Source organism: Pteropus alecto, unplaced genomic scaffold (assembly GCF_000325575.1).
Source record: "Pteropus alecto unplaced genomic scaffold, ASM32557v1 scaffold270, whole genome shotgun sequence".
Classification (NCBI taxonomy): domain Eukaryota; kingdom Metazoa; phylum Chordata; class Mammalia; order Chiroptera; family Pteropodidae; genus Pteropus; species Pteropus alecto.
The window spans coordinates 7889937-7902673 of record NW_006430735.1 but is presented as its reverse complement, the minus strand read 5'-3'; positions in this window follow the sequence as shown (position 1 = coordinate 7902673).

Below are 12737 nucleotides of genomic sequence, written 5' to 3'. Positions count from 1 at the left end.
ACATCTATATAACTCACAGGTGATCACCCCAATAAATCTAGTACCTCTCCAACACTGTATAGTTATTAGAATATTACTGTATAGTTATTATGATATTATTGACTATATTTCTTATGTTATACTTTATATTCCAATAATTATTTTCTAACTATCAATTTGTACTTCTTTCCCTTCCCCTTTTTAATCTCCCTTCAAATCACCTCCTATCTGGCAACCATCAAATATTCTCTGTTTCTATGAGTTTGTTTCTATTTTATTTCTTTGTTTATACTGTTCTTTATGTTCCACATATAAGTGAAATCATGTGGCACTGGTTCCTTCTCTGTCTGTCTTATTCCACTCAGCACAATACCCTCTAGGTCCATCATGAAATATCTTTTTCTATCCTTTTACTTTGCTTCTGCGTGTGTCTTTTAATCTGAAGTGAGTTTCTTGTAGGCAACCTATGTAAGGATCTTGTTTTCTTATCCATTCAGCTGCCCTATCTTTTGATTGCAGCATTTAATTCTTTTTTCGTTTGAAGTACTCATTGACAGATATGTGGTTATTGCCATTCTTTATTTAGACCCTTGATACATATTTTTTCTTCTTCTTAAAGAAGTCTCTCCAATAATTCCTGTAATACTGGCTTGGTGGTGATGAACTCCTTTAGCTTTTTCTTGTCTAGGAAGTTTTTTATCTGTCCTTTGATTCTAAATGATAGCTTTGCTGGGTAGACTAGTCTTGCTTGTAGGTCTTGGGTTTTCATCAGTTTGAATATTTTGTGCCAAGACTTTCTGGCCTGCAAAGTTTATGTTGAGGAATTGGCTGACAGTCTTATGAGTATTCTATTATATGTAACTAATTGCTTTTCTCTTGCTGCTTCTAAGATTCTCTCTTTGAATTTAACTTTTGGCTTTTTAATGATGATGTATCTTGGTGTGGGCCTCTTTGGGTTCATATTGTTCAGGATTGTATATCTGTTTCCCTCACCAGGTTAGGGAATTTTTCCTCATTATTTCTTCAAATAGATTTTTGATTCCTTGCCCTTTCTTTTCTTTCTGGTACCCCTATAATGCAAATGTTGGCACTCTCGATGTTGTCCCAGAGATTATTTTTTCTTGCTGCTGTTCTGATTGGGTGTCCTCTGCTACCCTATCTTCTACGTCATTGCTTCAATCCTTAGTTTCGTCCACTCTATTGGTCCCCTCTAAAGTACTCTTCATCTCAGATATTATATTCTTCATTTCTGACTCGTTCCCTTTTATGTTTTCCATCTCTATTTTATGTTTTCTATCTCTTTCTTAAAATTCTGAGTTCATCTACTCTTCACCTAAATTCATTGAGCATCCTTACAACCAATGTTTTGAACTTCGCATCTGGTAGACTGCTTATCTCCATTTTCTTTAGTTCTTTTTCTGGTATTTTGTTCTGTTTTTTCATGTGGGACATGCTTCTTTGTCACCCCATTTTTGCTGCCTTGCTGTGTCTGTTTCTATGTATTAGGTAGGGCTCCTAATACTTCCAGTCTTAGTAGAGTGACATTATGTAGCAAGTGTGCTGTGGGCCCAGAGGTACAGTCCTGGGAGAGGTCCAGCTGCAGGCCAAGTTCAGCCACAGCCTGTGCACCTCCTGGGCTTACAGGTGCCTCGAGAGGCCATGCCTACAATTGAGGCCACTTGCCACTACTGTGGGGCTTGGGGCTGCTCAGCAAGAACTACGGGGCACACTGAGGCCAGATTCTGCTTCTCCGGGCTTTGTGAGCCTTTGAGAGATTCTAGGAAAGTCCGCAGCAAGAGCCAAGACAGGCTATTTGTATGGAACAAACCACTGGAAGTGGCTTGGTTGGGCCCACAAGTTGGGAGAGGCAGAGTCTCAGGAAATCACCTGGGCAGAATAACCTGTGTTTTGCAGGTTGATGGCAGGTCAGATATGGTGACTGCCTGCATGCACATGCTAGGAGGGGGCAGAGCTCAACAAAGGAACAATAGATACTTCCAGCACTTTTGTCCAAGAGAAAACCGTCCCTCCAGCCCTCACCCTGAAGCCCAATAACTCGGTGTCTCTTCCTATGTCTCTGCTGCGCCTCAAGCAGTTGTCCAAGTGCTGGAGCTCAGAGCGAGTGAGTCCATCAGTGAGTAAGTCCGGGTGTGGGCCCTTTAAGAAGAGTCTCCAATTAGTGCAACCCTCTGTCTCACTCTGCAGCAGGTTCCACTGGTTTTCACAGTCAAAGATTGTGGGGTCTTCTCTTCCTGGCACTGGAACCCTGGTCTGGGGAGCCCAGTATGGGGCCAGAACCCCTCACTCCTCAGGTGGGAGAGGGGGCTCGGCAGCCAAGATAACCCTCTGGATTGTTGATCACCATAAGTGGTTGTGGGACTGGGCCATTTTGCATCTCTGCCCCTCCTACAGGTTTGAAATGACCTTTTATTTTTGTCTGCAGTTGTAGGGCTTCTGTTCAGCCAGACTTCTGGCAACTCTGTGTACTGGTTGCTCTGTTGTTTTGTTATAATTGTGGTGTGGTCGCTAGAGGAGGTGTGCACAGCCTCTACCTTCTATGCCATCTTGACCAGTCCTTTTTCTACTGATTATTACATCAACACAACACTGATTTGATTAGTTGTTTATTGTATATTATAATATCTTATAGCCCAAGTCTCTTTATTTACTTTTACAGTATTCACTGCTATTCTCACCCATTTACCCTTTCACATGAAAAATTCTGTATGTTGGGTCCAAATAAATAAATCTCAATTAGATTTTCATTAAAATTAAGTTTATCTTGGGAAGCATTAACATCCCTTGAAATACATCTCCACCAGATAAATCCTTTCTTAAAGTGTTTCTCATTCTATTTTATTTTTCTATTTAAGGGACCTCCATACTGTTTTCCATAGTAGCTATACCAATTTATAATCCCACCAACAGTGCATGAGGGTTTCCTTTACTCCACATTTTCACTAGCACTTGTTATTTTTTGACATTTGATAACAACTATTTTGATAGACGTGAGATGATATTTCATTGAGGTTTTGATTTGCATTTTCCTAATGATTAATGATGTTCAGCATCTTTCCATATGTCTGTTGGCCATTGGCGTATCTTCTTTGGAGAAATGTCTGTTCAGATCTTCCGCTCATTTCTAAATTTGTTTTTTGATGTTGAGTTGTATATGTTTCTTATATATTTTGGACATTAACCCCTTATTGGGTATATCATTTACAAATATCTTTTCCCATTCAGTAGGTTGTCTTTTTTTTGTTGTTGATGATTTTTTTCGCTGTGCAAAAGCTTTTTAGCTTCACTTGTTTATCTTTGCTTTGGTTGCTTTTGCCTGGGAAGACATATGCACAAAAATGTTGCTAAAATCAATGCCAAATATTTACTGCCTATATTTTCTTCCAAGAGTTTTATGGTTTTAGGTCTTACATTTAATTCTTTAATCCATTTTGAGTTTATTTTTTCATATGGTGTAAGATAGCAGTCCAGCTTCATTTTTTGCATGTATCTATCCAATTTTTCCAACACAATTATCTATCATATGGAATTTCTGGATATTTATACAAAGAAAACAAAAATACTAATTCAAAAAGATATGAGTCCATATATTCACTGCAGCATTATTTACAATAGCCAACATATGGAAGCAACCTAGGTGTCCATTGATAGATGAATGGAAAATGAAGATGTAATACATACATACATTATATATATATACAATGTATGTATGCATGATAGAATGTTACTCAGCCATAAAAATGGCTGCCAATTGTGACAGCATTGATGGATCTAGGGGGTATTATGCTAAGTGAAATAAGTCAGACAGAGAAAGATAAAGGCCATATGATTTCACTTACATGTGAGCTCTAAAAAAAAAAAATGAACAAAACAGAAACAGACTTATAGATATAGAGAACAAACTGATGGTTGCCAGAGGGATAGGAGATGAGGTGATGAGTGAAAAATGTGAAGGAAAACAAGAGGTACGAACTTCCAGTTATAAAATATAAGTCATGGGAAGTAATGTACAGCAGGAGTCCCCAACTCCAAGGCTATGGACCAGTAGTAGTCCATGGAGCATCATTCTTAGTGGCTAACTACATTGCTAAAGCTAAGAAGCCCTTTACTGTTGGTGAAGAGTTGATCCTGCCTGCTGCTAAAGACATTTGTCATGAACTTTTAGGAGAGGCTACAGTTCAAAAGGTGGCATGTGTTCCTCTTTCAGCTAGCACCGTAACTAGATGAATTGAGGAAATAACAGAGGATATTGAGGCACAATGGTTAGAAAGGATTAATGAGTCATCATGGTACGCGATCCAGGTTGATGAGTCTACTGATGTTGACAACAAGGCAACAATGCTTGTTTTTGTGTGGTATATTTTTCAGGAGGATGTGCATAAGGATATGTTATATGCACTTTTGTTGACAACCAATAGCTCAGCTGCAGAACTATTCAAGTCTTTGAATGATTACATATCAGGAAAACTGAATTGATCATTTTGTGTCAATATATGCACAAATGGAGCAGCTGCCTTGACTGGACAGCTTTCTGGTTTCACTACTCGGGGTCAAAGAGGTTGCTTCTGAATGTGAGTCTGCACACTGTGTCATCCATAGAGAAATGCCAGCTAGCCGAAAAGTCTGCTGAACTTAACAATGTTTTGCAGGATGTGATTCAAATTATCAACCACATCGAAGTACATGCCCTTAACTCACGTCTGTTCACGCAGCTCTGTGAGAAGATGGATGCAGAGCACACATGTCTTCTTTTATACACAGAATTATATAAAGTGTACAAAGATGGCTTTCTAAAGGTAGATCACTGGCCAGAAATTATGATTTATGAGAGCCGATCCAGAGATTTCTTTTAGAAAAATGGTCACCACTGGCAGCACATTTCAGTGATACAGAATGGGTCACAAAATTTGCAACTCAATCAGTCACTTCAGGGGAAAACAAAAACTGTGTTCAAGTTGGCAGTTAAAGTGGCTGCATTCAAAGCCAAACTGGAATTATGGGGGCAATGAGTGAACATTGGGATTTTTGATGTTTCAAACATTAGTACAGATTTTGAAAGAGCCTGAGCCAGGGCCTTCTTTCTCCCAGTTGGTGCATGGTCACTTATCTCAGCTTTCAAAAGAGTCAGAGCATTACTTCCCAACTGCAAAAGACCCCCAAACTGAGAAGGAATGGATCCGCGACCCATTTGTGAATAAACCAGGTGAATCGACTTTGTGCTTGAAAAAGATGAACTATTCGAGATCGCAAATGACAATGGCCTTAAAAGTATGTTTGAGACAACTTCAAATCTGCATACATTCTGACTCAAAGTCAAGGTAGAATATCCCAAGACTTCCACAAAAGCACTGAAAAGCTTGCTTGCATTTCCAATATCTTATCTTCATGAAGCAAGGTTCTCTGCAGTGACAACAACCATAACAAAATTACAGAGTAGACTGGACATAAGCATCACACTTTGGGTGTCACTGTCTCCCATCACCCCCAGATAGGACTATCCAGTTGCAGGAAAACAAGCTCAGGGCTCCCACTGATTCTGCATTATGGTGAATTGTATAATTATTTCATTATATATTTCAATGTAATAATAATAGAAATAAAGTGCACAATAAATGTAATGTGCTTTAATCATCCAGAAACCAAACTCCTCCCCGCCCCACCGACCCCAGTCTTTTGAAAACTTTCTGCCCCGAAGTCAGTCCCTGGTGCCAAAAAGGATGAGGACTGCTCATGTACAGCACAGGGAATATAGTCAATAATATTGTAAAACCTTTGTTCTAGACTTATCATGGCGATCACATCATAAGGTATATAAATGCAGAATCACTATGTTGTACACTTGAAACTAACACGTCAACTATATTTTAATAAAAAATTTTTTAAAAAATTTTAAGATCTTTTTACTAATTGTAAAAAAAAAAAAAGTTTTTCATTTAACATTTGTGAACAACTCTATCTATATTAGTCAAGACTCTTTGGTCGCCAAGGACAGAGACTCAAACTGAGTCATCTTTAAAAGGGAGATGAACTAAATGCAAAGATTAAATCCAAATCGATCATAGTTCTATATATGAAATCTAAAACTACAATGTTTCTAAAAAATATAGGACAACATTTCATAGCCTTGGGTTTAGAAAAGATTTTTTAAATAAGACACACAAAAAATTACCCATGAAATAAAACAACTGATAAATTGAATACATTTAAATTGAACTTCAAAATTAAAAACTGCTCTTTGAAAACAGTGCTAAGAAAATGAAAAGATAAGTCACAGACTAGGAATAAACACTTGCAAAACATAAATTTGATAAAGGACTTGTATCTAGAATACATAAAGTATTCTCATAATATAATAAGAAAACAAACAATAAAAATGGGCAAAAGATTTAATAAGACACTTCACTAAACATACTAAAGATATGTGGACAGCAAATATGCATATGAAAAGATACTTACCATCATTTTTTCATTGAAACCACAGTAATATATCACTGCACATCTATTAGAATATTTCAAAATTAAAAAAAAAAGAAAAGAAAATATCAAGCTGGTGAGAAAGAGGAGCAATGGGAATTCTCATTGCTGGTGGTAATGCAAAATGGTACAGCCACTTTGGAATATAGCTTGGAAGTTTCTTGTAATATTAAAAATATATTTACTATAAACTCAGCTCTCTTACTCTTAGGTATTACCCACAAGAAATAAAAAACATGTGTCCATACAAAAACCTATATGCAATTATTTATTATGGCTTTCTTCATAATCACCAAAAGCTGGTAACAGTCTTTATGCCCATGAACAGGTTAATGGATAAACAAACTGTGGTATATTCGTACAATGAAACACAATGTAGAAATAAAAAGAAACTACTGATACTTGCAACAATGTGGATGGATCTCAAATATATTAAGTGAAATGAAAGAAGCTATACTCAAAAGGCCACATACATATTTTATGATTCTATTTACATAACGTTCTAGAAAAGGCAAAACTATAGGATTAATAGTTGCCTGAGGGCAGGAGAGAAGATAGAGGTTGACTACATCTAGTTTCATGATGCAGCCTTCTGGGGTAATAGAAATATTCTGTCTTGATGGTGGTGGTCATTATACAACCTTTATACATTGATCAAAATTCACATCTAAACATCTGAATTTTACTACATATAAATTATACCCCAATAAACCTGTCCCAAAGGAGAAGAGGTTATTTATTGGTTCGTGTATTTAAGAAATCTGGGTGTTTTCTGGTTTCAGGCATATTTGGAACCAGGTGCTTAAGCAATGTCATTAGCCATAGGTCATTCTGTCTTGTCCTTCTCTCTTCCATGTTGGCTTATTCTTTCCAAGTGGTGAGAAGTCATTCTCTTATTACAATAATCACTACAGATTATAAACTCAGAATGAATGAAATCATCTCTCTCTTCCCATAACAGTAGCAACCCCCACTCCCATACCACCTCTAGTCAGTCAATATCTGGACCCTGGGAAATGAGGTACTCTACTTGGACACCTTAAGTCATTTATTTACCCCTGTAGCAGGAAAAGCAGACAAATCTGAACTGCTTGGTGTGATAGAGAAGCAGCTTCAAACAGGAAGGGGAACCAGGCAGACAAAATAGCAGATGTTCCACACCCTCATTCTTGAGTACTGCTTATCAGCGATCTGTCTACTACTCTTGCTGCTCAGCAGTACTGTCAGTCAGTCTTCTCTCCTTCCAGCTATGTTATGAGGAATCCATACAGCATGTTTTCTAGTTTTCCAGCTTGTAGTTTTATGCTTTCATGTAAAACATATCATCTGCTACCGGTATTTCTCTTAACTCTTCCTTTTTCCACATGTGCCCATACCGCTGTCTTTGGTTAGAATGGTTCTTCCGTGCTGAGAGTTTGACTTTAAGGCAAAATGCATTTCCACTTTCCAGTTGGTGATCTGACCTGCCACTTTGGTGACAGCAGTCCTAGGAAGTAACACCACTGCCCACACCTCCCTGGTTCTCAATTGCCTCACTCAGCAGTTGCCCTGATACAGAGCAAGAGAGGACAAGACCAACAGCTGAGCTGGACTGACTTGCATAATTAATCCCACCGTGCAAGCCTAACTCATGCACAGTGCTGTCACAACTCTTTTTCAGCTACAGAGATGGATCATACTGTCTGTGCATTTTTTAGGGCTCTCGGGAAGAAACAGTTACACATTTGGAAGAAACCTTAGCGGCTACTTAGTACAAAAGTCTAATTTTACAAAGGAGAAGAAGTAACTCAGAGCTTCTTGCCTAAAAGCTAGGACCAGAACTTGTGTCACCTTATCTGTTGACTTGTGCCCTTGCCACTGCGTACTTGCCATTTTTCTTTTTCTGAGATCTCTCTCCCTGTTAACAGATTTGTCTCTGAACACTTCTACCACAAATGAATGTAAATGTTTTGAAACTCAAATAAGTCAAGACTGCCACTCATTTAGTAGTAGAACGTGATGTCAGTCTGTTATCCTGGGAGGATGTAGAGCCTAATGACGTTGGAGTCAAAAAGACTTAAATTTGAGCCCTGATTATAAAAGATATTATTTGGTGACCTTGGCAACTTGCTCAGACTTTCCTCACCTACACAATGGGTATAATAATAGTATCTCCTTCAGAGGGATATTGTACATAATTAATAAGATTTTTAAAACATTTAGCATAATACCTAGTATATAGCCCTTAGTAAAATTAGTTATCTCATCAGGTTTTCCCTTTGGGTTATGCTTCTTCCCTAGTCCAGAGACAAGGTTTAGAAAGGAGGAAAGAGCAAAGAATTTTCCAGACAGTGGACCTAGTAGAACTAAAATGGTGATTTCATTTAATGCTACTTTAAGAAAATATTGGTCTCTTATGAAAATACTCCATATTGCTTGGACGGATGTTCAAACAAGGAGGAGTATGATAGTTTTTTTTTGTTTTTTTGTTTGTTTGTTTGTTTGTTTTGACAAGACAAGAAAATTTGAGGATTTTGCTAAGTAATTTTAAAATTTAATTTTAGTACCTTGGTTTCTCAAACTCTGTGATGATACAGAAAAGAAAGCCATCAAGTCAGGATTTGGACAGCTAAAAGACTGGGTAGGACAGGAAGGACAAGGCAAAATGACACAGGAGTGGAGAGTATAGAGGTATTTTTAGATAAGGAAAAAACAATTGGAAGACATCTTGTGTTCAGACAAGCAAAGGGTCAAATCTAGGAGATCAATTGATATAGGTCAAGGGAATGGAGGGAACAGTTGCAAAAACAAGTAGCAAGATCAGGAAATTAATTGAAGGATCTAAGGCACACTCTAAGGAGCTGGGCCAATAAGACATTGGATCATTGGATGGGAACTACCAACAAGGTATACCTGGATTCTAAAACATGAACTCACCATTGCTGCTAAGGCAAGGATTGTACACATATCCTGCTCAGGAGCAGGACTGAGGCTAGAGCACTGTAAAGTTTGCAGACAGGATAGAAAGAGAAATATTTATGACTAGAATGGGTAGTGAGGAAACTGCACTGCTTGTGAAAGAAGTCTTTCATAGTCTTCACATGATGACAGACTTTCACAATCCCTATAATTTGAAATAAAAATGAAGACCAGGAAAGCATAACTGCAAAATTTATAGAGATATTTTGGGACCTGTGCCCAGAGGCATTCAAAAAACTATGGCCTCGTTTTTCCAAATTAAGAAAATAAACTGAATACATTAATGATAAAGATATCATACTGAAACCCAACTGATATATCGGTAAATTATTTTCAAGAATACTCCAAAGTTCTTAGAGTGCAGATTATTTTGTCAAGTGGGGAGTATTATTTCAAGTAACTTGAAATTATTCTATGAAATTTAGTTTTGGAATTTTTTGGACAGTTTTGAATTTCAAATTTGTAAGCATATATAAAGACCCTGAAAGGGATACCTTAATGCCTTAAATAGCAGTCTCTCTCTCTCTCTCTCTCTCTCTGTGTGTGTGTGTATGTGTGTGTGTGTGTATGTGTGTGTGTGTATGTGTGTGTGTGTGTGCGTGTGTGTGGTGGAGAGCAGGTGTGATGTGTGGACACAGGGACTACTAAAGAAAAGTTGAGAGACTGAATATAAGGCCAGTCCATAATTGTAGAAATCACCTACTGATTTCCAAACTGTGATTGACATAGATCCAGTAACTCTGTGTTGAGGTCTCAGTGGCCGATCTAAGAGAAAAAATAAGGAGGAAGATTAGTCAGAAGTCCCTAAACTCATTTTGACCAAAGTGATTCTGCTTTTTATATGTGTTATGAATTGAAATTGATTCCATAGAACATTTTGTTTGAAACAAAGAACTCCAATATTTATCTCAGAAAAATTCTAAAGGATTTCAAAATGGACAAAAATAATTACTAGATATCCTGTTAAGTACCTCTTTTCAAGTTATTTCCTTTGGAAGTATGAACCTTTCATTGTCTTTGAGGTGTTTTATAACTTTATAAGTTATAGAATACTTACAGTAATGCAGATGATTATTATTCATAGAAAGGCGAATAATTTTTTTTCTGTTGAAATATTGCCTTGTGGATATTGACCATTTTTATATGTTTGTAAACTTGTTTCTTATTATCTATGTGTGTGTTGTTTAAATTAGGAACTAGTTGTCAGATCTTAGTAGTTCCTTCCTTATTTAACGAGTTAAATAAAAGCCTTTGATGTGTTCATTTTATATTAATATGAGATTCATAGCTTTACATTTAAAAATTATCCTTTAAAACTTTAAAATAATGATTGGCAGCTATTAATGGAAACATCATAACTCACAGATAAAGAAGTTAAAGCATACTGAATTTAAGTGACTTGCCAAGTGACAATAAATTGTTAATTTCTACATGATGGCTAAAAACCAAATTTCACAACTCCCCGCCCAGTGTTGATGCTATTCATGTGAGAAACTGATCATGGATGTTTTAAATTTGATGAGAAAAATGTCACTTATTAATACACAAAAGTTTACTCAATATCAAAAGATAAAAGAAAAGCCAGTCAGTTAAACTTTGTCACATATTACAAAATTAGCTTTGTCTTATTTGAGAATATGTACAAAATCCCTGATTTTAACTTAAATAGGATATGTCTAGACTAAAAACAAGTTGCTCCTTATCTTCCCAAGGGAGGCCCCTGGCACCCAAGAACTCTGGATCTGAAGGAATGGCTCTCATCCTTTTTTCTGTCTCAACACACATGATGGATGAGTGTCACATGTGTGACACACTCTCATGGGCACAGATATAGTAGTGAATACATTATATACAAATTCCTACACATTGGCTGTAATGTCCCTTCCTTCCTGCTTCAAGGGAGCATATCAGAATGCAAACAAATGGATGACTATGAAGAGGTTATTCTGAAATACATATTTTTAAAAAGCAAAGCATTGGTAAAATTGAGTATTTTACCAATTATAAAGAATAAATTATCTGAACATATTTTACAACCCTGGTACTCACTAGGGTATTTCACCTCCATGGTTGATAAGCTCTGGTTCAGAGAGATGTTAACCCTTCTTTTGAATAAAAAGAGCAGAAACAGGCATCCACAAGGGGAAAAAAGTGGAAATAAGCTAGGGAGGAATCATATGAAAGAACAAAGACTTTGAAGGAGATAATTAGGATTGAAAGAAAATAGATTTCTAAGGGAGGATCCTAGACAAGAAAAGATTAGAGGAGAGAAATAGAGAAAGATAAAGACCAAACAAAGGAAGTTCTTTACCACACCAGTAAAGAACTGATTCCACAGTAAGTCTTTAAATCTATTTTAACTTCTTGTGTATTCTGATGTAGAAAGTCTATCTGTTATGGGTTGAATTGTATTTCTGCCCCCCAAAAAGAAAAATTCATATGCTGAATTCCTAATCTTCAGTACCTCAGAAGGTAATCTTATTTGGAGATAGGGTTTTTACAGAGGTAATCACGATAAAAGTAAATCACTGGGGTGCGCTCTAGTCCAGTGTGACTGGTGTCTTTATATAAAAGAGAAATTTGGAAGTAGGCATGCACACAAGGAGAATGCCGTGTAAAGATAGAAGCAGAAATCAGGGTGATGATTCTCCCAGCCAAAGATTGCCAACAAACCTCTTGTAGCTAGGAGAAAGGCATGAAACGGATTCTTCTTCACATTCCTTAGAAAGAAACAACCCCTCTGACACATTGATTTTGGACTCCTAGCCTCCAGAACTGTGAGACAATTGATTTCTGCTATTTTAACCACCCAGTTTATGGTATTTTGTTATGGCAGCATTAGCAAATTAATAATTCCAAGGCAGTTGCTGTGGTCCTCAAGAAGATGGGCCCATGTCTATGTGTCAAGGAAGATGGCTGTCTTTGCTGAGGGTCTAGAAATTGGAGAGAATTAGGGAAGGGCAGACAAGAAACCAACGGCTATACAGCGAAAGCCAATTAGTGTTAACTGAATGGAAAAGGAAGGAAGAAAATCAGACATTTTATTACATATACCCAAAACACATTAAAATAATGAGTGTGTTACCAAGTGCTTCTAGGGTTCAGAATTATATTTCTGGCAGCAAACAGGTCAGGCAAGGTGGAGGATAAGATAAGCCTGAAAAATCAGGCTCATCCAGCAGACTGATTTTCTCCAGGTCTAAAATACTGTCGAGAATGTGAGTTGCCTGCAGTTTAAATGGTAACTCTCTGGGTAAAACAAAACAAAATTAAAATGCATGTTCATTTTTAACTATTCTCTTCGAAAA